The following is a 24,579-nucleotide window of genomic DNA, read 5'->3' as shown; positions in this document are numbered from 1 at the left end:
CTATAGTCTTCAAAGGGATCCGAAATATCTGTTCTCAGATTCCAAAGAAATAAGGCTAGCAAAGAGATCCACGAAATACAGATGTAACTCTGTGAGATGAATTAACAGAACACTAACAAGTTTCTCAGAAAGCTTCTTTCCAGATTTCATCTGAGGATATTTCCTTTTTCACCATAGCCCTCTATGGGCTTCCAAATATCCCTTTGCCAATTCCTCAAGAACTGTCTTAGCGAAATGCTTCTTGAAGGGAAAGCTGTAACTCTGTGAGATGATTTCACAGAACACAAAGAAGTTTCACAGAAAGCTTCTTTCTCTTTGTTATCGGAGGATATTTCCTTTGACCCTATAGTCTTCAAAGGGATCCGAAATATCTGTTCTCAGATTCCACAGAAATAAGGCTAGCAAAGAGATCCACGAAATACAGATGTAACTCTGTGAGGTGAATTAACAGAACACTAAGCAGTTTCTCAGAAAGCTTCTTTCCAGATTTCATCTGAGGATATTTCTTTTTTCATCATAGCCCTCTATGGGCTTCCAAATATCACTTTGCCAATTCCACAAGAACTGTCTAAGGGAAAGGCTTCTTGAAGGGAAAGCTGTAACTCTGTGAGATGATTTCACAGAACACAAAGAAGTTTCTCAGAAAGCTTCTTTCTCTTTGTTATCGGAGGATATTTCCTTTGGCCCTATAGTCTTCAAAGGGATCCGAAATATCTGTTCTCAGATTCCACAGAAATAAGGCTAGCAAAGAGATCCACGAAATACAGATGTAACTCTGTGAGATGAATTAACAGAACACTAAGCAGTTTCTTCGAAAGCTTCTTTCCAGATTTCATCTGAGGATATTTCCTTTTTCACCATGGGCCTCTAAGGGCTCCCAAATATCCCTTTGCCAATTCCACAAGAACTGTGTTAGCGAAAGGCTTCTTGAGTGGAAAGCTGTAAGTCTGTGAGATGATTTCACAGAACACAAAGAAGTTTCTCAGAAAGCTTCTTTCTCTTTGTTATCGGAGGATATTTCCTTTGGCCCTATAGTCTTCAAAGGGATCCGAAATATCTGTTCTCAGATTCCACAGAAATAAGGCTAGCAAAGAGATCCACGAAATACTGATGTAACTGTGTGAGATGAATTAACAGAACACTAAGCAGTTTCTCAGAAAGCTTCTTTCCAGATTTCATCTGAGGATATTTCCTTTTTCACCATAGGCCTCTAAGGGCTCCCAAATATCCCTTTGCCTATTCCACAAGAACTGTCTTAGCAAAAGGCTTCTTGAGTTGAAAGCTGTAACTCTGTGAGATGATTTCACAGAACACAAAGAAGTTTCTCAGAAAGCTTCTTTCTCTTTGTTATCGGAGGATATTTCCTTTGGCCCTATAGTCTTCAAAGGGATCCGAAATATCTGTTCTCAGATTCCACAGAAATAAGGCTAGCAAAGAGATCCACGAAATACAGATGTAACTCTGTGAGTGGAAGTCACACATCACAGAGCAGTTTCACAGAAAGCTTCTTTCCAGATTTCATCTGAGGATATTTCCTTTTTCACCATAGGCCTCTATGGGCTCTGAAATATCCCTTTCCCAATTCCACAAGAACTGTGTTAGCGAAAGGCTTCTTGAGGGGAAAGCTGTAACTCTGTGAGATGATTTCACAGAACACAAAGAAGTTTCTCAGAAAGCTTCTTTCTCTTTGTTATGGGAGGATATTTCCTTTGGCCCTATAGTCTTCAAAGGGATCCGAAATATCTGTTCTCAGATTCCACAGAAATAAGGCTAGCAAAGAGATCCACGAAATACAGATGTAACTCTGTGAGATGAATTAACAGAACACTAAGAAGTTTCTCAGAAAGCTTCTTTCCAGATTTCATCTGAGGATATTTCCTTTTTCACCATAGGCCTCTATGGGCTCCCAAATATCCCTTTGCCAATTCCACAAGAACTGTCTTAGCGAAAGGCTTCTTGAGGGGAAAGCTGTAACTCTGTGAGATGATTTCACAGAACACAAAGAAGTTTCTCAGAAAGCTTCTGTCTCTTTGTTATCGGAGGATATTTCCTTTGGCCCTATAGTCTTCAAAGGGATCCGAAATATCTGTTCTCAGATTCCACAGAAATAAGGCTAGCAAAGAGATCCACGAAATACAGATGTAACTCTGTGAGATGAATTAACAGAACACTAAGAAGTTTCTCAGAAAGCTTCTTTCCAGATTTCATCGGAGGATATTTCCGTTTTCACCATAGTCCTGTATGGGCTCCCAAATATCACTTTGCCAATTCCACAAGAACTGTCTTAGCGAAAGGCTTCTTGAGTGGAAAGCTGTAACTCTGTGAGATGATTTCACAGAACACAAAGAAGTTTCTCAGAAAGCTTCTTTATCTTTGTTATCGGAGGATATTTCCTTTGGCCCTATAGTCTTCAAAGGGATCCGAAATATCTGTTCACAGATTCCACAGAAATAAGGCTAGCAAAGAGATCCACGAAATACAGATGTAACTCTGTGAGTGGAAGTCACACATCACAGAGCAGTTTCTCAGAAAGCTTCTTTCCAGATTTCATCTGAGGATATTTCCTTTTTCACCATAGGCCTCTATGGGCTCTGAAATATCCCTTTCCCAATTCCACAAGAACTGTCTTAGCGAAAGGCTTCTTGAGGGGAAAGCTGTAACTCTGTGAGATGATTTCACAGAACAGAAAGAAGTTTCTCAGAAAGCTTCTTTCTCTTTGTTATCTTAGGATATTTCCTTTGGCCCTATAGTCTTCAAAGGGATCCGAAATATCTGTTCTCAGATTCCACAGAAATAAGGCTAGCAACGAGATCCACGAAATACAGATGTAACTCTGTGAGATGAATTAACAGAACACTAAGCAGTTTCTCAGAAAGCTTCTTTCCTGATTTCATCTGAGGATATTTCCTTTTTCACCATAGGCCTCTATGGGCTCTGAAATATCCCTTTGCCAATTCCACAAGAACTGTCTTAGTGAAAGGCTTCTTGAGTGGAAAGCTGTAACTCTGTGAGATGATTTCACAGAACACAAAGAAGTTTCTCAGAAAGCTTCTTTCTCTTTGTTATCGGAGGATATTTCCTTTGGCCCTATAGTCTTCAAAGGGATCCGAAATATCTGTTCTCAGATTCCACAGAAATAAGGCTAGCAAAGAGATCCACGAAACACAGATGTAATTCTGTGAGTGGAAGTCACACATCACAGGGCAGTTTCTCAGAAAGCTTCTTTCCAGATTTCATCTGAGGATATTTCCTTTTTCACCATAGCCCTCTATGGGCTTCCAAATATCCCTTTGCCAATTCCACAAGAACTGGCTTAGCGAAAGGCGTCTTGAATGGAAAGCTGTAACTCTGTGAGATGATTTCACAGAACACAAAGAAGTTTCTCAGAAAGCTTCTTTCTCTTTGTTATCGGAGGATATTTCCTTTTTCCCTATAGTCTTCAAAGGGATCCGAAATATCTGTTCTCAGATTCCACAGAAATAAGGCTAGCAAAGAGATCCACGAAACACAGATGTAACTCTGTGAGTGGAAGTCACACATCACAGGGCAGTTTCTCAGAAACCTTCTTTCCAGATTTCATCTGAGGATATTTCCTTTTTCACCATAGCCCTCTATGGGCTTTCAAATATCCCTTTGCCAATTCCACAAGAACTGTCTTAGCGAAAGGCGTCTTGAAGGGAAAGCTGTAACTCTGTGAGATGATTTCACAGAACACAAAGAAGTTTCTCAGAAAGCTTCTTTCTCTTTGTATCGGAGGATATTTCCTTTGGCCCTATAGTCTTCAAAGGGATCTGAAATATCTGTTCTCAGATTCCACAGAAATAAGGCTAGCAAAGAGATCCACGAAATACAGATGTAACTCTGTGAGATGAATTAACAGAACACTAAGAAGTTTCTCAGAAAGCTTCTTTCCAGATTTCATCTGAGGATATTTCCTTTTTCACCATAGGCCTCTATAGGCACTGAAATATACCTTTGGCAATTCCACAAGAACTGTCTTAGCGAAAGGCTTCTTCAGTGGAAAGCTGTAACTCTGTGAGATGATTTCACAGAACACAAAGAAGTTTCTCAGAAAGCTTCTTTCTCTTTGTTATCGGAGGATATTTCCTTTGGCCCTATAGTCTTCAAAGGGATCCGAAATATCTGTTCTCGGATTCCACAGAAATAAGGCTAGCAAAGAGATCCACGAAATACCGATGTAACTCTGTGAGATGAATTAACAGAACACTAAGCAGTTTCTCAGAAAGCTTCTTTCCAGATTTCATCTGAGGATATTTCCTTTTTCACCATAGGCCTCTATGGGCTTCCAAATCTCCCTTTGCCAATTCCACAAGAACTGTCTTAACGAAAGGCTTCTTGAGTGGAAAGCTGTAACTCTGTAAGATGATTTCACAGAACACAAAGAAGTTTCTCAGAAAGCTTCTTTCTCTTTGTTATCGGAGGATATTTCCTTTGGCCCTATAGTCTTCAAAGGGATCCGAAATATCTGTTCTCAGATTCCACAGAAATAAGGCTAGCAAAGAGATCCACGAAATACAGATGTAACTCTGTGAGATGAATTAACAGAACACTAAGCAGTTTCTCAGAAAGCTTCTTTCCAGATTTCATCTGAGGATATTTCCTTTTTCAACATAGGCCTGTGTGGGCTCCCAAATATCACTTTGCCAATTCCACAGGAACTGTCTTAGCGAAAGGCTTCTTGAGGGGAAAGCTGTAACTCTGTGAGATGATTTCACAGAACACGAAGAAGTTTCTCAGAAAGCTTCTTTCTCTTTGTTATCGGAGGATATTTCCTTTGGCCCTACAGTCTTCAAAGGGATCCGAAATATCTGTTCTCAGAATCCACAGAAATAAGGCTAGCAAAGAGATCCACGAAATACAGATGTAACTCTGTGAGTGGAAGTCACACATCACAGAGCAGTTTCTCAGAAACTTCTTTCCAGATTTCATCTGAGGATATTTCCTTTTTCACCATAGGCCTCTATGGGCTCTGAAATATCCCTTTCCCAATTCCACAAGAACTGTCTTAGCGAAAGGCTTCTTGAGGGGAAAGCTGTAACTCTGTGAGATGATTTCACAGAACACAAAGAAGTTTCTCAGAAAGCTTCTTTCTCTTTGTTATGGGAGGATATTTCCTTTGGCCCTATAGTCTTCAAAGGGATCCGAAATATCTGTTCTCAGATTCCACAGAAATAAGGCTAGCAAAGAGATCCACGAAATACAGATGTAACTCTGTGAGATGAATTAACAGAACACTAAGAAGTTTCTCAGAAAGCTTCTTTCCAGATTTCATCTGAGGATATTTCCTTTTTCACCATAGGCCTCTATGGGCTCCCAAATATCCCTTTGCCAATTCCACAAGAACTGTCTTAGCGAAAGGCTTCTTGAGGGGAAAGCTGTAACTCTGTGAGATGATTTCACAGAACACAAAGAAGTTTCTCAGAAAGCTTCTGTCTCTTTGTTATCGGAGGATATTTCCTTTGGCCCTATAGTCTTCAAAGGGATCCGAAATATCTGTTCTCAGATTCCACAGAAATAAGGCTAGCAAAGAGATCCACGAAATACAGATGTAACTCTGTGAGATGAATTAACAGAACACTAAGAAGTTTCTCAGAAAGCTTCTTTCCAGATTTCATCGGAGGATATTTCCGTTTTCACCATAGTCCTGTATGGGCTCCCAAATATCACTTTGCCAATTCCACAAGAACTGTCTTAGCGAAAGGCTTCTTGAGTGGAAAGCTGTAACTCTGTGAGATGATTTCACAGAACACAAAGAAGTTTCTCAGAAAGCTTCTTTATCTTTGTTATCGGAGGATATTTCCTTTGGCCCTATAGTCTTCAAAGGGATCCGAAATATCTGTTCTCAGATTCCACAGAAATAAGGCTAGCAAAGAGATCCACGAAATACAGATGTAACTCTGTGAGTGGAAGTCACACATCACAGAGCAGTTTCTCAGAAAGCTTCTTTCCAGATTTCATCTGAGGATATTTCCTTTTTCACCATAGGCCTCTATGGGCTCTGAAATATCCCTTTGCCAATTCCACAAGAACTGTCTTAGTGAAAGGCTTCTTGAATGGAAAGCTGTAACTCTGTGAGATGATTTCACAGAACACAAAGAAGTTTCTCAGAAAGCTTCTTTCTCTTTGTTATCGGAGGATATTTCCTTTTTCCCTATAGTCTTCAAAGGGATCCGAAATATCTGTTCTCAGATTCCACAGAAATAAGGCTAGCAAAGAGATCCACGAAACACAGATGTAACTCTGTGAGTGGAAGTCACACATCACAGGGCAGTTTCTCAGAAACCTTCTTTCCAGATTTCATCTGAGGATATTTCCTTTTTCACCATAGCCCTCTATGGGCTTTCAAATATCCCTTTGCCAATTCCACAAGAACTGTCTTAGCGAAAGGCGTCTTGAAGGGAAAGCTGTAACTCTGTGAGATGATTTCACAGAACACAAAGAAGTTTCTCAGAAAGCTTCTTTCTCTTTGTATCGGAGGATATTTCCTTTGGCCCTATAGTCTTCAAAGGGATCTGAAATATCTGTTCTCAGATTCCACAGAAATAAGGCTAGCAAAGAGATCCACGAAATACAGATGTAACTCTGTGAGATGAATTAACAGAACACTAAGAAGTTTCTCAGAAAGCTTCTTTCCAGATTTCATCTGAGGATATTTCCTTTTTCACCATAGGCCTCTATAGGCACTGAAATATACCTTTGGCAATTCCACAAGAACTGTCTTAGCGAAAGGCTTCTTCAGTGGAAAGCTGTAACTCTGTGAGATGATTTCACAGAACACAAAGAAGTTTCTCAGAAAGCTTCTTTCTCTTTGTTATCGGAGGATATTTCCTTTGGCCCTATAGTCTTCAAAGGGATCCGAAATATCTGTTCTCAGATTCCACAGAAATAAGGCTAGCAAAGAGATCCACGAAATACAGATGTAACTGTGTGAGATGAATTAACAGAACACTAAGCAGTTTCTCAGAAAGCTTCTTTCCTGATTTCATCTGAGGATATTTCCTTTTTCACCATAGGCCTCTATGGGCTCTGAAATATCCCTTTGCCAATTCCACAAGAACTGTCTTAGTGAAAGGCTTCTTGAGTGGAAAGCTGTAACTCTGTGAGATGATTTCACAGAACACAAAGAAGTTTCTCAGAAAGCTTCTTTCTCTTTGTTATCGGAGGATATTTCCTTTGGCCCTATAGTCTTCAAAGGGATCCGAAATATCTGTTCTCAGATTCCACAGAAATAAGGCTAGCAAAGAGATCCACGAAACACAGATGTAATTCTGTGAGTGGAAGTCACACATCACAGGGCAGTTTCTCAGAAAGCTTCCTTCCAGATTTCATCTGAGGATATTTCCTTTTTCACCATAGCCCTCTATGGGCTTCCAAATATCCCTTTGCCAATTCCACAAGAACTGTCTTAGCGAAAGGCGTCCTGAAGGGAAAGCTGTAACTCTGTGAGATGATTTCACAGAACACAAAGAAGTTTCTCAGAAAGCTTCTTTCTCTTTGTTATCGGAGGATATTTCCTTTGGCCCTATAGTCTTCAAAGGGATCCGAAATATCTGTTCTCAGATTCCAAAGAAATAAGGCTAGCAAAGAGATCCACGAAATACAGATGTAACTCTGTGAGATGAATTAACAGAACACTAACAAGTTTCTCAGAAAGCTTCTTTCCAGATTTCATCTGAGGATATTTCCTTTTTCACCATAGCCCTCTATGGGCTTCCAAATATCCCTTTGCCAATTCCTCAAGAACTGTCTTAGCGAAATGCTTCTTGAAGGGAAAGCTGTAACTCTGTGAGATGATTTCACAGAACACAAAGAAGTTTCACAGAAAGCTTCTTTCTCTTTGTTATCGGAGGATATTTCCTTTGACCCTATAGTCTTCAAAGGGATCCGAAATATCTGTTCTCAGATTCCACAGAAATAAGGCTAGCAAAGAGATCCACGAAATACAGATGTAACTCTGTGAGGTGAATTAACAGAACACTAAGCAGTTTCTCAGAAAGCTTCTTTCCAGATTTCATCTGAGGATATTTCTTTTTTCATCATAGCCCTCTATGGGCTTCCAAATATCACTTTGCCAATTCCACAAGAACTGTCTAAGGGAAAGGCTTCTTGAAGGGAAAGCTGTAACTCTGTGAGATGATTTCACAGAACACAAAGAAGTTTCTCAGAAAGCTTCTTTCTCTTTGTTATCGGAGGATATTTCCTTTGGCCCTATAGTCTTCAAAGGGATCCGAAATATCTGTTCTCAGATTCCACAGAAATAAGGCTAGCAAAGAGATCCACGAAATACAGATGTAACTCTGTGAGATGAATTAACAGAACACTAAGCAGTTTCTTCGAAAGCTTCTTTCCAGATTTCATCTGAGGATATTTCCTTTTTCACCATGGGCCTCTAAGGGCTCCCAAATATCCCTTTGCCAATTCCACAAGAACTGTGTTAGCGAAAGGCTTCTTGAGTGGAAAGCTGTAAGTCTGTGAGATGATTTCACAGAACACAAAGAAGTTTCTCAGAAAGCTTCTTTCTCTTTGTTATCGGAGGATATTTCCTTTGGCCCTATAGTCTTCAAAGGGATCCGAAATATCTGTTCTCAGATTCCACAGAAATAAGGCTAGCAAAGAGATCCACGAAATACTGATGTAACTGTGTGAGATGAATTAACAGAACACTAAGCAGTTTCTCAGAAAGCTTCTTTCCAGATTTCATCTGAGGATATTTCCTTTTTCACCATAGGCCTCTAAGGGCTCCCAAATATCCCTTTGCCTATTCCACAAGAACTGTCTTAGCAAAAGGCTTCTTGAGTTGAAAGCTGTAACTCTGTGAGATGATTTCACAGAACACAAAGAAGTTTCTCAGAAAGCTTCTTTCTCTTTGTTATCGGAGGATATTTCCTTTGGCCCTATAGTCTTCAAAGGGATCCGAAATATCTGTTCTCAGATTCCACAGAAATAAGGCTAGCAAAGAGATCCACGAAATACAGATGTAACTCTGTGAGTGGAAGTCACACATCACAGAGCAGTTTCACAGAAAGCTTCTTTCCAGATTTCATCTGAGGATATTTCCTTTTTCACCATAGGCCTCTATGGGCTCTGAAATATCCCTTTCCCAATTCCACAAGAACTGTGTTAGCGAAAGGCTTCTTGAGGGGAAAGCTGTAACTCTGTGAGATGATTTCACAGAACACAAAGAAGTTTCTCAGAAAGCTTCTTTCTCTTTGTTATGGGAGGATATTTCCTTTGGCCCTATAGTCTTCAAAGGGATCCGAAATATCTGTTCTCAGATTCCACAGAAATAAGGCTAGCAAAGAGATCCACGAAATACAGATGTAACTCTGTGAGATGAATTAACAGAACACTAAGAAGTTTCTCAGAAAGCTTCTTTCCAGATTTCATCTGAGGATATTTCCTTTTTCACCATAGGCCTCTATGGGCTCCCAAATATCCCTTTGCCAATTCCACAAGAACTGTCTTAGCGAAAGGCTTCTTGAGGGGAAAGCTGTAACTCTGTGAGATGATTTCACAGAACACAAAGAAGTTTCTCAGAAAGCTTCTGTCTCTTTGTTATCGGAGGATATTTCCTTTGGCCCTATAGTCTTCAAAGGGATCCGAAATATCTGTTCTCAGATTCCACAGAAATAAGGCTAGCAAAGAGATCCACGAAATACAGATGTAACTCTGTGAGATGAATTAACAGAACACTAAGAAGTTTCTCAGAAAGCTTCTTTCCAGATTTCATCGGAGGATATTTCCGTTTTCACCATAGTCCTGTATGGGCTCCCAAATATCACTTTGCCAATTCCACAAGAACTGTCTTAGCGAAAGGCTTCTTGAGTGGAAAGCTGTAACTCTGTGAGATGATTTCACAGAACACAAAGAAGTTTCTCAGAAAGCTTCTTTATCTTTGTTATCGGAGGATATTTCCTTTGGCCCTATAGTCTTCAAAGGGATCCGAAATATCTGTTCACAGATTCCACAGAAATAAGGCTAGCAAAGAGATCCACGAAATACAGATGTAACTCTGTGAGTGGAAGTCACACATCACAGAGCAGTTTCTCAGAAAGCTTCTTTCCAGATTTCATCTGAGGATATTTCCTTTTTCACCATAGGCCTCTATGGGCTCTGAAATATCCCTTTCCCAATTCCACAAGAACTGTCTTAGCGAAAGGCTTCTTGAGGGGAAAGCTGTAACTCTGTGAGATGATTTCACAGAACAGAAAGAAGTTTCTCAGAAAGCTTCTTTCTCTTTGTTATCTTAGGATATTTCCTTTGGCCCTATAGTCTTCAAAGGGATCCGAAATATCTGTTCTCAGATTCCACAGAAATAAGGCTAGCAACGAGATCCACGAAATACAGATGTAACTCTGTGAGATGAATTAACAGAACACTAAGCAGTTTCTCAGAAAGCTTCTTTCCTGATTTCATCTGAGGATATTTCCTTTTTCACCATAGGCCTCTATGGGCTCTGAAATATCCCTTTGCCAATTCCACAAGAACTGTCTTAGTGAAAGGCTTCTTGAGTGGAAAGCTGTAACTCTGTGAGATGATTTCACAGAACACAAAGAAGTTTCTCAGAAAGCTTCTTTCTCTTTGTTATCGGAGGATATTTCCTTTGGCCCTATAGTCTTCAAAGGGATCCGAAATATCTGTTCTCAGATTCCACAGAAATAAGGCTAGCAAAGAGATCCACGAAACACAGATGTAATTCTGTGAGTGGAAGTCACACATCACAGGGCAGTTTCTCAGAAAGCTTCTTTCCAGATTTCATCTGAGGATATTTCCTTTTTCACCATAGCCCTCTATGGGCTTCCAAATATCCCTTTGCCAATTCCACAAGAACTGGCTTAGCGAAAGGCGTCTTGAAGGGAAAGCTGTAACTCTGTGAGATGATTTCACAGAACACAAAGAAGTTTCTCAGAAAGCTTCTTTCTCTTTGTTATCGGAGGATATTTCCTTTGGCCCTATAGTCTTCAACGGGATCCGAAATATCTGTTCTCAGATTCCACAGAAATAAGGCTAGCAAAGAGATCCACGAAATACAGATGTAACTCTGTGAGATGAATTAACAGAACACTAAGAAGTTTCTTCGAAAGCTTCTTTCCAGATTTCATCTGAGGATATTTCCTTTTTCACCATAGGCCTCTAAGGGCTCCCAAATATCCCTTTGCCAATTCCACAAGAACTGTCTTAGCGAAAGGCTTCTTGAGTGGAAAGCTATAACTCTGTGAGATGATTTCACAGAACACAAAGAAGTTTCTCAGAAAGCTTCTTTCTCTTTGTTATCGGAGGATATTTCCTTTGGCCCTATAGTCTTCAAATGGATCCGAAATATCTGTTCTCAGATTCCACAGAAATAAGGCTAGCAAAGAGATCCACGAAATACAGATGTAACTCTGTGAGATGAATTCACAGAACACTAAGCAGTTTCTCAGAAAACTTCTTTCCAGATTTCATCTGAGGATATTTCCTTTTTCACCATAAGCCTCTATGGGCTCTGAAATATCCCTTTGCCAATTCCACAAGAACTGTCTTAGCGAAAGGCTTCTTGAGTGGAAAGCTGTAACTCTGTGAGATGATTTCACAGAACACAAAGAAGTTTCTCAGAAAGCTTCTTTCTCTTTGTTATCGGAGGATATTTCCTTTGGCCCTATAGTCTTCAAAGGGATCCGAAATATCTGTTCTCAGATTCCACAGAAATAAGGCTAGCAAAGAGATCCACGAAATACAGATGTAACTCTGTGAGTGGAAGTCACACATCACAGAGCAGTTTCACAGAAAGCTTCTTTCCAGATTTCATCTGAGGATATTTCCTTTTTCACCATAGGCCTCTATGGGCTCTGAAATATCCCTTTCCCAATTCCACAAGAACTGTGTTAGCGAAAGGCTTCTTGAGGGGAAAGCTGTAACTCTGTGAGATGATTTCACAGAACACAAAGAAGTTTCTCAGAAAGCTTCTTTCTCTTTGTTATGGGAGGATATTTCCTTTGGCCCTATAGTCTTCAAAGGGATCCGAAATATCTGTTCTCAGATTCCACAGAAATAAGGCTAGCAAAGAGATCCACGAAATACAGATGGAACTCTGTGAGTGGAAGTCACACATCACAGAGCAGTTTCTCAGAATGCTTCTTTCCTGATTTCATCTGAGGATATTTCCTTTTTCACCATAGCCCTCTATGGGCTTCCAAATATCCCTTTGCCAATTCCACAAGAACTGTCTTAGCGAAAGGCTTCTTGAGGGGAAAGCTGTAACTCTGTGAGATGATTTCACAGAACACAAAGAAGTTTCTCAGAAAGCTTCTTTCTGTTTGTTATCGGAGGATATTTCCTTTGGCCCTATCGTCTTCAAAGGGATCCGAAATATCTGTTCTCAGATTCCACAGAAATAAGGCTAGCAAAGAGATCCACGAAATACAGATGTAATTCTGTGAGATGAGTTAACAGAACACTAAGCAGTTTCTCAGAAAGCTTCTTTCCAGATTTCATCTGAGGATATTTCCTTTTTCACCATAGTCCTGTAGGGGCTCCAAAATATCACTTTGCCAATTCCACAAGAACTGTCTCAGCGAAAGGCTTCTTGAGTGGAAAGCTGTAACTCTGTGAGATGATTTCACAGAACACAAAGAAGTTTCTCAGAAAGCTTCTTTCTCTTTGTTATCGGAGGATATTTCCTTTGGCCCTATAGTCTTCAAAGGGATCCGAAATATCTGTTCTCGGATTCCACAGAAATAAGGCTAGCAAAGAGATCCACGAAATACCGATGTAACTCTGTGAGATGAATTAACAGAACACTAAGCAGTTTCTCAGAAAGCTTCTTTCCAGATTTCATCTGAGGATATTTCCTTTTTCACCATAGGCCTCTATGGGCTTCCAAATCTCCCTTTGCCAATTCCACAAGAACTGTCTTAACGAAAGGCTTCTTGAGTGGAAAGCTGTAACTCTGTAAGATGATTTCACAGAACACAAAGAAGTTTCTCAGAAAGCTTCTTTCTCTTTGTTATCGGAGGATATTTCCTTTGGCCCTATAGTCTTCAAAGGGATCCGAAATATCTGTTCTCAGATTCCACAGAAATAAGGCTAGCAAAGAGATCCACGAAATACAGATGTAACTCTGTGAGATGAATTAACAGAACACTAAGCAGTTTCTCAGAAAGCTTCTTTCCAGATTTCATCTGAGGATATTTCCTTTTTCAACATAGGCCTGTGTGGGCTCCCAAATATCACTTTGCCAATTCCACAGGAACTGTCTTAGCGAAAGGCTTCTTGAGGGGAAAGCTGTAACTCTGTGAGATGATTTCACAGAACACGAAGAAGTTTCTCAGAAAGCTTCTTTCTCTTTGTTATCGGAGGATATTTCCTTTGGCCCTATATTCTTCAAGGGATCCGAAATATCTGTTCTCAGAATCCACAGAAATAAGGCTAGCAAAGAGATCCACGAAATACAGATGTAACTCTGTGAGTGGAAGTCACACATCACAGAGCAGTTTCTCAGAAACTTCTTTCCAGATTTCATCTGAGGATATTTCCTTTTTCACCATAGCCCTCTATGGGCTTCCAAATATCACTTTGCCAATTCCACAAGAACTGTCTTAGCGAAAGGCTTCTTGAGGGGAAAGCTGTAACTCTGTGAGATGATTTCACAGAACAGAAAGAAGTTTCTCAGAAAGCTTCTTTCTCTTTGTTATCGGAGGATATTTCCTTTGGCCCTATAGTCTTCAAAGGGATCCGAAATATCTGTACTCAGATTCCACAGAAATAAGGCTAGCAAAGAGATCCACGAAATACAGATGTAACTCTGTGAGATGAATTAACAGAACACTAAGCAGTTTCTCAGAAAGCTTCTTTCCGATTTCATCTGAGGATATTTCCTTTTTCAACATAGGCCTGTGTGGGCTCCCAAATATCACTTTGCCAATTCCACAAGAACTGTCTTAGCGAAAGGCTTCATGAGGGGAAAGCTGTAACTCTGTGAGATGATTTCACAGAACACAAAGAAGTTTCTCAGAAAGCTTCTTTCTCTTTGTTATCGGAGGATATTTCCTTTGGCCCTATAGTCTTCAAAGGGATCCGAAATATCTGTTCTCAGATTCCACAGAAATAAGGCTAGCAAAGAGATCCACGAAATACAGATGTAACTCTGTGAGTGGAAGTCACACATAACAGAGCAGTTTCTCAGAAAGCTTCTTTCCTGATTTCATCTGAGGATATTTCCTTTTTCACCATAGCCCTCTATGGGCTTCCAAATATCACTTTGCCAATTCCACAAGAACTGTCTTAGCGAAAGGCTTCTTGAGGGGAAAGCTGTAACTCTGTGAGATGATTTCACAGAACAGAAAGAAGTTTCTCAGAAAGCTTCTTTCTCTTTGTTATCGGAGGATATTTCCTTTGGCCCTATAGTCTTCAAAGGGATCCGAAATATCTGTACTCAGATTCCACAGAAATAAGGCTAGCAAAGAGATCCACGAAATACAGATGTAACTCTGTGAGATGAATTAACAGAACACTAAGCAGTTTCTCAGAAAGCTTCTTTCCGATTTCATCTGAGGATATTTCCTTTTTCAACATAGGCCTGTGTGGGCTCCCAAATATCACTTTGCCAATTCCACAGGAACTGTCTTAGCGAAAGGCTTCTTGAGGGGAAAGCTGTAACTCTGTGAGATGATTTCACAGAACACGAAGAAGTTTCTCAGAAAGCTTCTTTCTCTTTGTTATCGGAGGATATTTCCTTTGGCCCTATAGTCTTCAAAGGGATCCGAAATATCTGTTCTCAGATTCCACAGAAATAAGGCTAGCAAAGAGATCCACGAAATACAGATGGAACTCTGTGAGTGGAAGTCACACATCACAGAGCAGTTTCTCAGAATGCTTCTTTCCTGATTTCATCTGAGGATATTTCCTTTTTCACCATAGCCCTCTATGGGCTTCCAAATATCCCTTTGCCAATTCCACAAGAACTGTCTTAGCGAAAGGCTTCTTGAGGGGAAAGCTGTAACTCTGTGAGATGATTTCACAGAACACAAAGAAGTTTCTCAGAAAGCTTCTTTCTGTTTGTTATCGGAGGATATTTCCTTTGGCCCTATCGTCTTCAAAGGGATCCGAAATATCTGTTCTCAGATTCCACAGAAATAAGGCTAGCAAAGAGATCCACGAAATACAGATGTAATTCTGTGAGATGAGTTAACAGAACACTAAGCAGTTTCTCAGAAAGCTTCTTTCCAGATTTCATCTGAGGATATTTCCTTTTTCACCATAGTCCTGTAGGGGCTCCCAAATATCACTTTGCCAATTCCACAAGAACTGTCTCAGCGAAAGGCTTCTTGAGTGGAAAGCTGTAACTCTGTGAGATGATTTCACAGAACACAAAGAAGTTTCTCAGAAAGCTTCTTTCTCTTTGTTATCGGAGGATATTTCCTTTGGCCCTATAGTCTTCAAAGGGATCCGAAATATCTGTTCTCGGATTCCACAGAAATAAGGCTAGCAAAGAGATCCACGAAATACAGATGTAACTCTGTGAGATGAATTAACAGAACACTAAGCAGTTTCTCAGAAAGCTTCTTTCCAGATTTCATCTGAGGATATTTCCTTTTTCACCATAGGCCTCTATGGGCTTCCAAATCTCCCTTTGCCAATTCCACAAGAACTGTCTTAACGAAAGGCTTCTTGAGTGGAAAGCTGTAACTCTGTGAGATGATTTCACAGAACACAAAGAAGTTTCTCAGAAAGCTTCTTTCTCTTTGTTATCGGAGGATATTTCCTTTGGCCCTATAGTCTTCAAAGGGATCCGAAATATCTGTCCTCAGATTCCAGAGAAATAAGGCTAGCAAAGAGATCCACGAAATACATATGTAACTCTGTGAGTGGAAGTCACACATCACAGGGCAGTTTCTCAGAAAGCTTCTTTCCAGATTTCATCTGAGGATATTTCCTTTTTCACCATAGCCCTCTATGGGCTTCCAAATATCCCTTTGCAATTCCACAAGAACTGTCTTAGCGAAAGGCGTCTTCAAGGGAAAGTTGTAACTCTGTGAGATGATTTCACAGAATACAAAGAAGTTTCTCAGAAAGCTTCTTTCTCTTTGTTATCGGAGGATATTTCCTTTGACCCTATAGTCTTCAAAGGGATCCGAAATATCTGTTCTCAGATTCCACAGAAATAAGGCTAGCAAAGAGATCCACGAAATACAGATGTAACTCTGTGAGTGGAAGTCACACATCACAGAGCAGTATCTCAGAAAGCTTCTTTCCAGATTTCATCTGAGGATATTTCCTTTTTCACCATAGCCCTCTATGGGCTTCCAAATATCACTTTGCCAATTCCACAAGAACTGTCTAAGAGAAAGGCTTCTTGAAGGGAAAGCTGTAACTCTGTGAGATGATTTCACAGAACACAAAGAAGTTTCTCAGAAAGCTTCTTTCTCTTTGTTATCGGAGGATATTTCCTTTGGCCCTATAGTCTTCAAAGGGATCCGAAATATCTGTTCTCAGATTCCACAGAAATAAGGCTAGCAAAGAGATCCACGAAAAACAGATGTAACTCTGTGAGATGAATTAACAGAACACTAAGAAGTTTCTCAGAAAGCTTCTTTCCAGATTTCATCTGAGGATATTTCCTTTTTCACCATAGGCCTCTATGGGCTCCCAAATATTCCTTTGCCAATTCCACAAGAACTGTCTTAGCGAAAGGCTTCTTGAGTGGAAATCTGTAACTCTGTGAGATGATTTCACAGAACACAAAGAAGTTTCTCAGAAAGCTTCTTTCTCTTTGTTATCGGAGGATATTTCCTTTGGCCCTATAGTCTTCAAATGTATCCGAAATATCTGTTCTCAGATTCCACAGAAATAAGGCTAGCAAAGAGATCCACGAAATACAGATGTAACTCTGTGAGATGAATTAACAGAACACTAAGCAGTTTCTCAGAAAGCTTCTTTCCTGATTTCATCTGAGGATATTTCCTTTTTCACCATAGGCCTCTATGGGCTCTGAAATATCCCTTTGCCAATTCCACAAGAACTGTCTTAGTGAAAGGCTTCTTGAGGGGAAAGCTGTAACTCTGTGAGATGATTTCACAGAACACAAAGAAGTTTCTCAGAAAGCTTCTTTCTCTTTGTTATCGGAGGATATTTCCTTTGGCCCTATAGACTTCAAAGGGATTCGAAATATCTGTTCTCAGATTCCACAGAAATAAGGCTAGCAAAGAGATCCAGGAAATACAGATGTAACTCTGTGAGTGGAAGTCACACATCCCAGAGCAGTTTCTCAGAAATCTTCTTTCCAGATTTCATCTGAGGATATTTCCTTTTTCACCATAGGCCTCTATGGGCTCCCAAATATCCCTTTGCCAATTCCACAAGAACTGTCTTAGCGAAAGGCTTCTTGAGGAGAAAGCTGTAACTCTGTGAGATGATTTCACAGAACACAAAGAAGTTTCTCAGAAAGCTTCTATCTCTTTGTTATCGGAGGATATTTCCTTTGGCCCTATAGTCTTCAAAGGGATCCGAAATATCTGTTCTCAGATTCCACAGAAATAAGGGTAGCAAAGAGATCCAGGAAATACAGATGTAACTCTGTGAGTGGAAGTCACACATCACAGAGCAGTTTCTCAGAAAGCTTCTTTCCAGATTTCATCTGAGGATATTTCCTTTTTCACCATAGGCCTCTATGGGCTTCCAAATATCCCTTTGCCAATTCCACAAGAACTGTCTTTGCGAAAGGTTTCTTGAGGGGAAAGCTGTAACTCTGTGAGAAGATTTCACAGAACACAAAGAAGTTTCTCAGAAAGCTTCTTTCTCTTTGTTATCGGAGGATATTTCCTTTGGCCCTATAGTCTTCAAAGGGATCCGAAATATCTGTTCTCAGATTCCACAGAAATAAGGATAGCAAAGAGATCCACGAAATACAGATGTAACTCTGTGAGGTGAATTAACAGAACACTAAGCAGTTTCTCAGAAAGCTTCTTTCCAGATTTCATCTGAGGATATTTCCTTTTTCACCATAGCCCTCTATGGGCTTCCAAATATCACTTTGCCAATTCCACAAGAACTGTCTAAGGGAAAGGCTTCTTGAAGGGAAAGCTGTAACTCTGTGAGATGATTTCACAGAACACAAAGAAGTTTCTCAGAAAGCTTCTTTCTCTTTGTTATCGGAGGATATTTCCTTTGGCCCTATAGTCTTCAAAGGGATCCGAAATATCTGTTCTCAGATTCCACAGAAATAAGGCTAGCAAAGAGATCCACGAAATACAGATGTAACTCTGTGAGATGAATTAACAGAACACTAAGAAGTTTCTTCGAAAGCTTCTTTAAAGATTTCATCTGAGGATATTTCCTTTTTCACCATAGGCCTCTAAGGGCTCCCAAATATCCCTTTGCCAATTCCACAAGAACTGTCTTAGCGAAAGGCTTCTTGAGTGGAAAGCTATAACTCTGTGAGATGATTTCACAGAACACAAAGAAGTTTCTCAGAAAGCTTCTTTCTCTTTGTTATCGGAGGATATTTCCTTTGGCCCTATAGTCTTCAAAGGGATCCGAAATATCTGTTCTCAGATTCCACAGAAATAAGGCTAGCAAAGAGATCCACGAAATACAGATGTAACTCTGTGAGATGAATTAACAGAACACTAAGCAGTTTCTCAGAAAGCTTCTTTCCAGATTTCATCTGAGGATATTTCCTTTTTCACCATAGGCCTCTATGGGCTCTGAAATATCCCTTTGCCAATTCCACAAGAACTGTCTTAGCGAAAGGCTTCTTGAGTGGAAAGCTGTAACTCTGTGAGATGATTTCACAGAACACAAAGAAGTTTCTCAGAAAGCTTCTTTCTCTTTGTTATCGGAGGATATTTCCTTTGGCCCTATAGTCTTCAAAGGGATCCGAAATATCTGTTCTCAGATTCCACAGAAATAAGGCTAGCAAAGAGATCCACGAAACACAGATGTAATTCTGTGAGTGGAAGTCACACATCACAGGGCAGTTTCTCAGAAAGCTTCTTTCCAGATTTCATCTGAGGATATTTCCTTTTTCACCATAGCCCTCTATAGGCTTCCAAATATCCCTTTGCCAATTCCACAAGAACTGGCTTAGCGAAAGGCGTCTTGAAGGGAAAGCTGTAACTCTGTGAGATGATTTCACAGAACACAAAGAAGTTTCTCAGAAAGCTTCTTTCTCTTTGTTATCGGAGGATATTTCCTTTGGCCCTATAGTCTTCAAAGGGATCCGAAATATCTGTTCTCAGATTCCACAGAAATAAGGCTAGCAAAGAGATCCACGAAATACAGATGTAACTCTGTGAGATGAATTAACAGAACACTAAGAAGTTTCTTCGAAAGCTTCTTTCCAGATTTCATCTGAGGATATTTCCTTTTTCACCATAGGCCTCTAAGGGCTCCCAAATATCCCTTTGCCAATTCCACAAGAACTGTCTTAGCGAAAGGCTTCTTGAGTGGAAAGCTATAACTCTGTGAGATGATTTCACAGAACACAAAGAAGTTTCTCAGAAAGCTTCTTTCTCTTTGTTATCGGAGGATATTTCCTTTGGCCCTATAGTCTTCAAAGGGATCCGAAATATCTGTTCTCAGATTCCACAGAAATAAGGCTAGCAAAGAGATCCACGAAATACAGATGTAACTCTGTGAGATGAATTCACAGAACACTAAGCAGTTTCTCAGAAAGCTTCTTTCCAGATTTCATCTGAGGATATTTCCTTTTTCACCATAAGCCTCTATGGGCTCTGAAATATCCCTTTGCCAATTCCACAAGAACTGTCTTAGCGAAAGGCTTCTTGAGTGGAAAGCTGTAACTCTGTGAGATGATTTCACAGAACACAAAGAAGTTTCTCAGAAAGCTTCTTTCTCTTTGTTATCGGAGGATATTTCCTTTGGCCCTATAGTCTTCAAAGGGATCCGAAATATCTGTTCTCAGATTCCACAGAAATAAGGCTAGCAAAGAGATCCACGAAATACAGATGTAACTCTGTGAGTGGAAGTCACACATCACAGAGCAGTTTCACAGAAAGCTTCTTTCCAGATTTCATCTGAGGATATTTCCTTTTTCACCATAGGCCTCTATGGGCTCTGAAATATCCCTTTCCCAATTCCACAAGAACTGTGTTAGCGAAAGGCTTCTTGAGGGGAAAGCTGTAACTCTGTGAGATGATTTCACAGAACACAAAGAAGTTTCTCAGAAAGCTTCTTTCTCTTTGTTATGGGAGGATATTTCCTTTGGCCCTATAGTCTTCAAAGGGATCCGAAATATCTGTTCTCAGATTCCACAGAAATAAGGCTAGCAAAGAGATCCACGAAATACAGATGTAACTCTGTGAGATGAATTAACAGAACACTAAGAAGTTTCTCAGAAAGCTTCTTTCCAGATTTCATCTGAGGATATTTCCTTTTTCACCATAGGCCTCTATGGGCTCCCAAATATCCCTTTGCCAATTCCACAAGAACTGTCTTAGCGAAAGGCTTCTTGAGGGGAAAGCTGTAACTCTGTGAGATGATTTCACAGAACACAAAGAAGTTTCTCAGAAAGCTTCTGTCTCTTTGTTATCGGAGGATATTTCCTTTGGCCCTATAGTCTTCAAAGGGATCCGAAATATCTGTTCTCAGATTCCACAGAAATAAGGCTAGCAAAGAGATCCACGAAATACAGATGTAACTCTGTGAGATGAATTAACAGAACACTAAGAAGTTTCTCAGAAAGCTTCTTTCCAGATTTCATCGGAGGATATTTCCGTTTTCACCATAGTCCTGTATGGGCTCCCAAATATCACTTTGCCAATTCCACAAGAACTGTCTTAGCGAAAGGCTTCTTGAGTGGAAAGCTGTAACTCTGTGAGATGATTTCACAGAACACAAAGAAGTTTCTCAGAAAGCTTCTTTATCTTTGTTATCGGAGGATATTTCCTTTGGCCCTATAGTCTTCAAAGGGATCCGAAATATCTGTTCTCAGATTCCACAGAAATAAGGCTAGCAAAGAGATCCACGAAATACAGATGTAACTCTGTGAGTGGAAGTCACACATCACAGAGCAGTTTCTCAGAAAGCTTCTTTCCAGATTTCATCTGAGGATATTTCCTTTTTCACCATAGGCCTCTATGGGCTCTGAAATATCCCTTTCCCAATTCCACAAGAACTGTCTTAGCGAAAGGCTTCTTGAGGGGAAAGCTGTAACTCTGTGAGATGATTTCACAGAACAGAAAGAAGTTTCTCAGAAAGCTTCTTTCTCTTTGTTATCTTAGGATATTTCCTTTGGCCCTATAGTCTTCAAAGGGATCCGAAATATCTGTTCTCAGATTCCACAGAAATAAGGCTAGCAACGAGATCCACGAAATACAGATGTAACTCTGTGAGATGAATTAACAGAACACTAAGCAGTTTCTCAGAAAGCTTCTTTCCTGATTTCATCTGAGGATATTTCCTTTTTCACCATAGGCCTCTATGGGCTCTGAAATATCCCTTTGCCAATTCCACAAGAACTGTCTTAGTGAAAGGCTTCTTGAGTGGAAAGCTGTAACTCTGTGAGATGATTTCACAGAACACAAAGAAGTTTCTCAGAAAGCTTCTTTCTCTTTGTTATCGGAGGATATTTCCTTTGGCCCTATAGTCTTCAAAGGGATCCGAAATATCTGTTCTCAGATTCCACAGAAATAAGGCTAGCAAAGAGATCCACGAAACACAGATGTAATTCTGTGAGTGGAAGTCACACATCACAGGGCAGTTTCTCAGAAAGCTTCTTTCCAGATTTCATCTGAGGATATTTCCTTTTTCACCATAGCCCTCTATGGGCTTCCAAATATCCCTTTGCCAATTCCACAAGAACTGGCTTAGCGAAAGGCGTCTTGAAGGGAAAGCTGTAACTCTGTGAGATGATTTCACAGAACACAAAGAAGTTTCTCAGAAAGCTTCTTTCTCTTTGTTATCGGAGGATATTTCCTTTGGCCCTATAGTCTTCAAAGGGATCCGAAATATCTGTTCTCAGATTCCACAGAAATAAGGCTAGCAAAGAGATCCACGAAATACAGATGTAACTCTGTGAGATGAATTAACAGAACACTAAGAAGTTTCTTCGAAATCTTCTTTCCAGATTTCATCTGAGGATATTTCCTTTTTCACCATAGGCCTCTAAGGGCTCCCAAATATCCCTTTGCCAATTCCACAAGAACTGTCTTAGCGAAAGGCTTCTTGAGTGGAAAGCTATAACTCTGTGAGATGATTTCACAGAACACAAAGAAGTTTCTCAGAAAGCTTCTTTCTCTTTGTTATCGGAGGATATTTCCTTTGGCCCTATAGTCTTCAAAGGGATCCGAAATATCTGTTCTCAGATTCCACAGAAATAAGGCTAGCAAAGAGATCCACGAAATACAGATGTAACTCTGTGAGATGAATTCACAGAACACTAAGCAGTTTCTCAGAAAGCTTCTTTCCAGATTTCATCTGAGGATATTTCCTTTTTCACCATAAGCCTCTATGGGCTCTGAAATATCCCTTTGCCAATTCCACAAGAACTGTCTTAGCGAAAGGCTTCTTGAGTGGAAAGCTGTAACTCTGTGAGATGATTTCACAGAACACAAAGAAGTTTCTCAGAAAGCTTCTTTCTCTTTGTTATCGGAGGATATTTCCTTTGGCCCTATAGTCTTCAAAGGGATCCGAAATATCTGTTCTCAGATTCCACAGAAATAAGGCTAGCAAAGAGATCCACGAAATACAGATGTAACTCTGTGAGTGGAAGTCACACATCACAGAGCAGTTTCTCAGAAAGCTTCTTTCCAGATTTCATCTGAGGATATTTCCTTTTTCACCATAGCCCTCTATGGGCTTCCAAATATCCCTTTGCCAATTCCTCAAGAACTGTCTTAGCGAAATGCTTCTTGAAGGGAAAGCTGTAACTCTGTGAGATGATTTCACAGAACACAAAGAAGTTTCACAGAAAGCTTCTTTCTCTTTGTTATCGGAGGATATTTCCTTTGACCCTATAGTCTTCAAAGGGATCCGAAATATCTGTTCTCAGATTCCACAGAAATAAGGCTAGCAAAGAGATCCACGAAATACAGATGTAACTCTGTGAGGTGAATTAACAGAACACTAAGCAGTTTCTCAGAAAGCTTCTTTCCAGATTTCATCTGAGGATATTTCCTTTTTCATCATAGCCCTCTATGGGATTCCAAATATCACTTTGCCAATTCCACAAGAACTGTCTAAGGGAAAGGCTTCTTGAAGGGAAAGCTGTAACTCTGTGAGATGATTTCACAGAACACAAAGAAGTTTCTCAGAAAGCTTCTTTCTCTTTGTTATCGGAGGATATTTCCTTTGGCCCTATAGTCTTCAAAGGGATCCGAAATATCTGTTCTCAGATTCCACAGAAATAAGGCTAGCAAAGAGATCCACGAAATACAGATGTAACTCTGTGAGGTGAATTAACAGAACACTAACCAGTTTCTCAGAAAGCTTCTTTCCAGATTTCATCTGAGGATATTTCCTTTTTCACCATAAGCCTCTATGGGCTCTGAAATATCCCTTTGCCAATTCCACAAGAACTGTCTTAGCGAAAGGCTTCTTGAGTGGAAAGCTGTAACTCTGTGAGATGATTTCAGAGAACACAAAGAAGTTTCTCAGAAAGCTTCTTTCTCTTTGTTATCGGAGGATATTTCCTTTGGCCCTATAGTCTTCAAAGGGATCCGAAATATCTGTTCTCAGATTCCACAGAAATAAGGCTAGCAAAGAGATCCACGAAATACAGATGTAACTCTGTGAGTGGAAGTCACACATCACAGAGCAGTTTCACAGAAAGCTTCTTTCCAGATTTCATCTGAGGATATTTCCTTTTTCACCATAGGCCTCTATGGGCTCTGAAATATCCCTTTCCCAATTCCACAAGAACTGTGTTAGCGAAAGGCTTCTTGAGGGGAAAGCTGTAACTCTGTGAGATGATTTCACAGAACACAAAGAAGTTTCTCAGAAAGCTTCTTTCTCTTTGTTATGGGAGGATATTTCCTTTGGCCCTATAGTCTTCAAAGGGATCCGAAATATCTGTTCTCAGATTCCACAGAAATAAGGCTAGCAAAGAGATCCACGAAACACAGATGTAACTCTGTGAGATGAATTAACAGAACACTAAGAAGTTTCTCAGAAAGCTTCTTTCCAGATTTCATCTGAGGATATTTCCTTTTTCACCATAGGCCTCTATGGGCTCCCAAATATCCCTTTGCCAATTCCACAAGAACTGTCTTAGCGAAAGGCTTCTTGAGGGGAAAGCTGTAACTCTGTGAGATGATTTCACAGAACACAAAGAAGTTTCTCAGAAAGCTTCTGTCTCTTTGTTATCGGAGGATATTTCCTTTGGCCCTATAGTCTTCAAAGGGATCCGAAATATCTGTTCTCAGATTCCACAGAAATAAGGCTAGCAAAGAGATCCACGAAATACAGATGTAACTCTGTGAGATGAATTAACAGAACACTAAGAAGTTTCTCAGAAAGCTTCTTTCCAGATTTCATCGGAGGATATTTCCGTTTTCACCATAGTCCTGTATGGGCTCCCAAATATCACTTTGCCAATTCCACAAGAACTGTCTTAGCGAA

Source organism: Macaca mulatta, chromosome 17 (assembly GCF_049350105.2).
Source record: "Macaca mulatta isolate MMU2019108-1 chromosome 17, T2T-MMU8v2.0, whole genome shotgun sequence".
Classification (NCBI taxonomy): Eukaryota; Metazoa; Chordata; class Mammalia; order Primates; family Cercopithecidae; genus Macaca; species Macaca mulatta.
The sequence above is the reverse complement of the archived record's forward strand: the minus strand, read 5'-3'. Positions refer to the sequence as shown.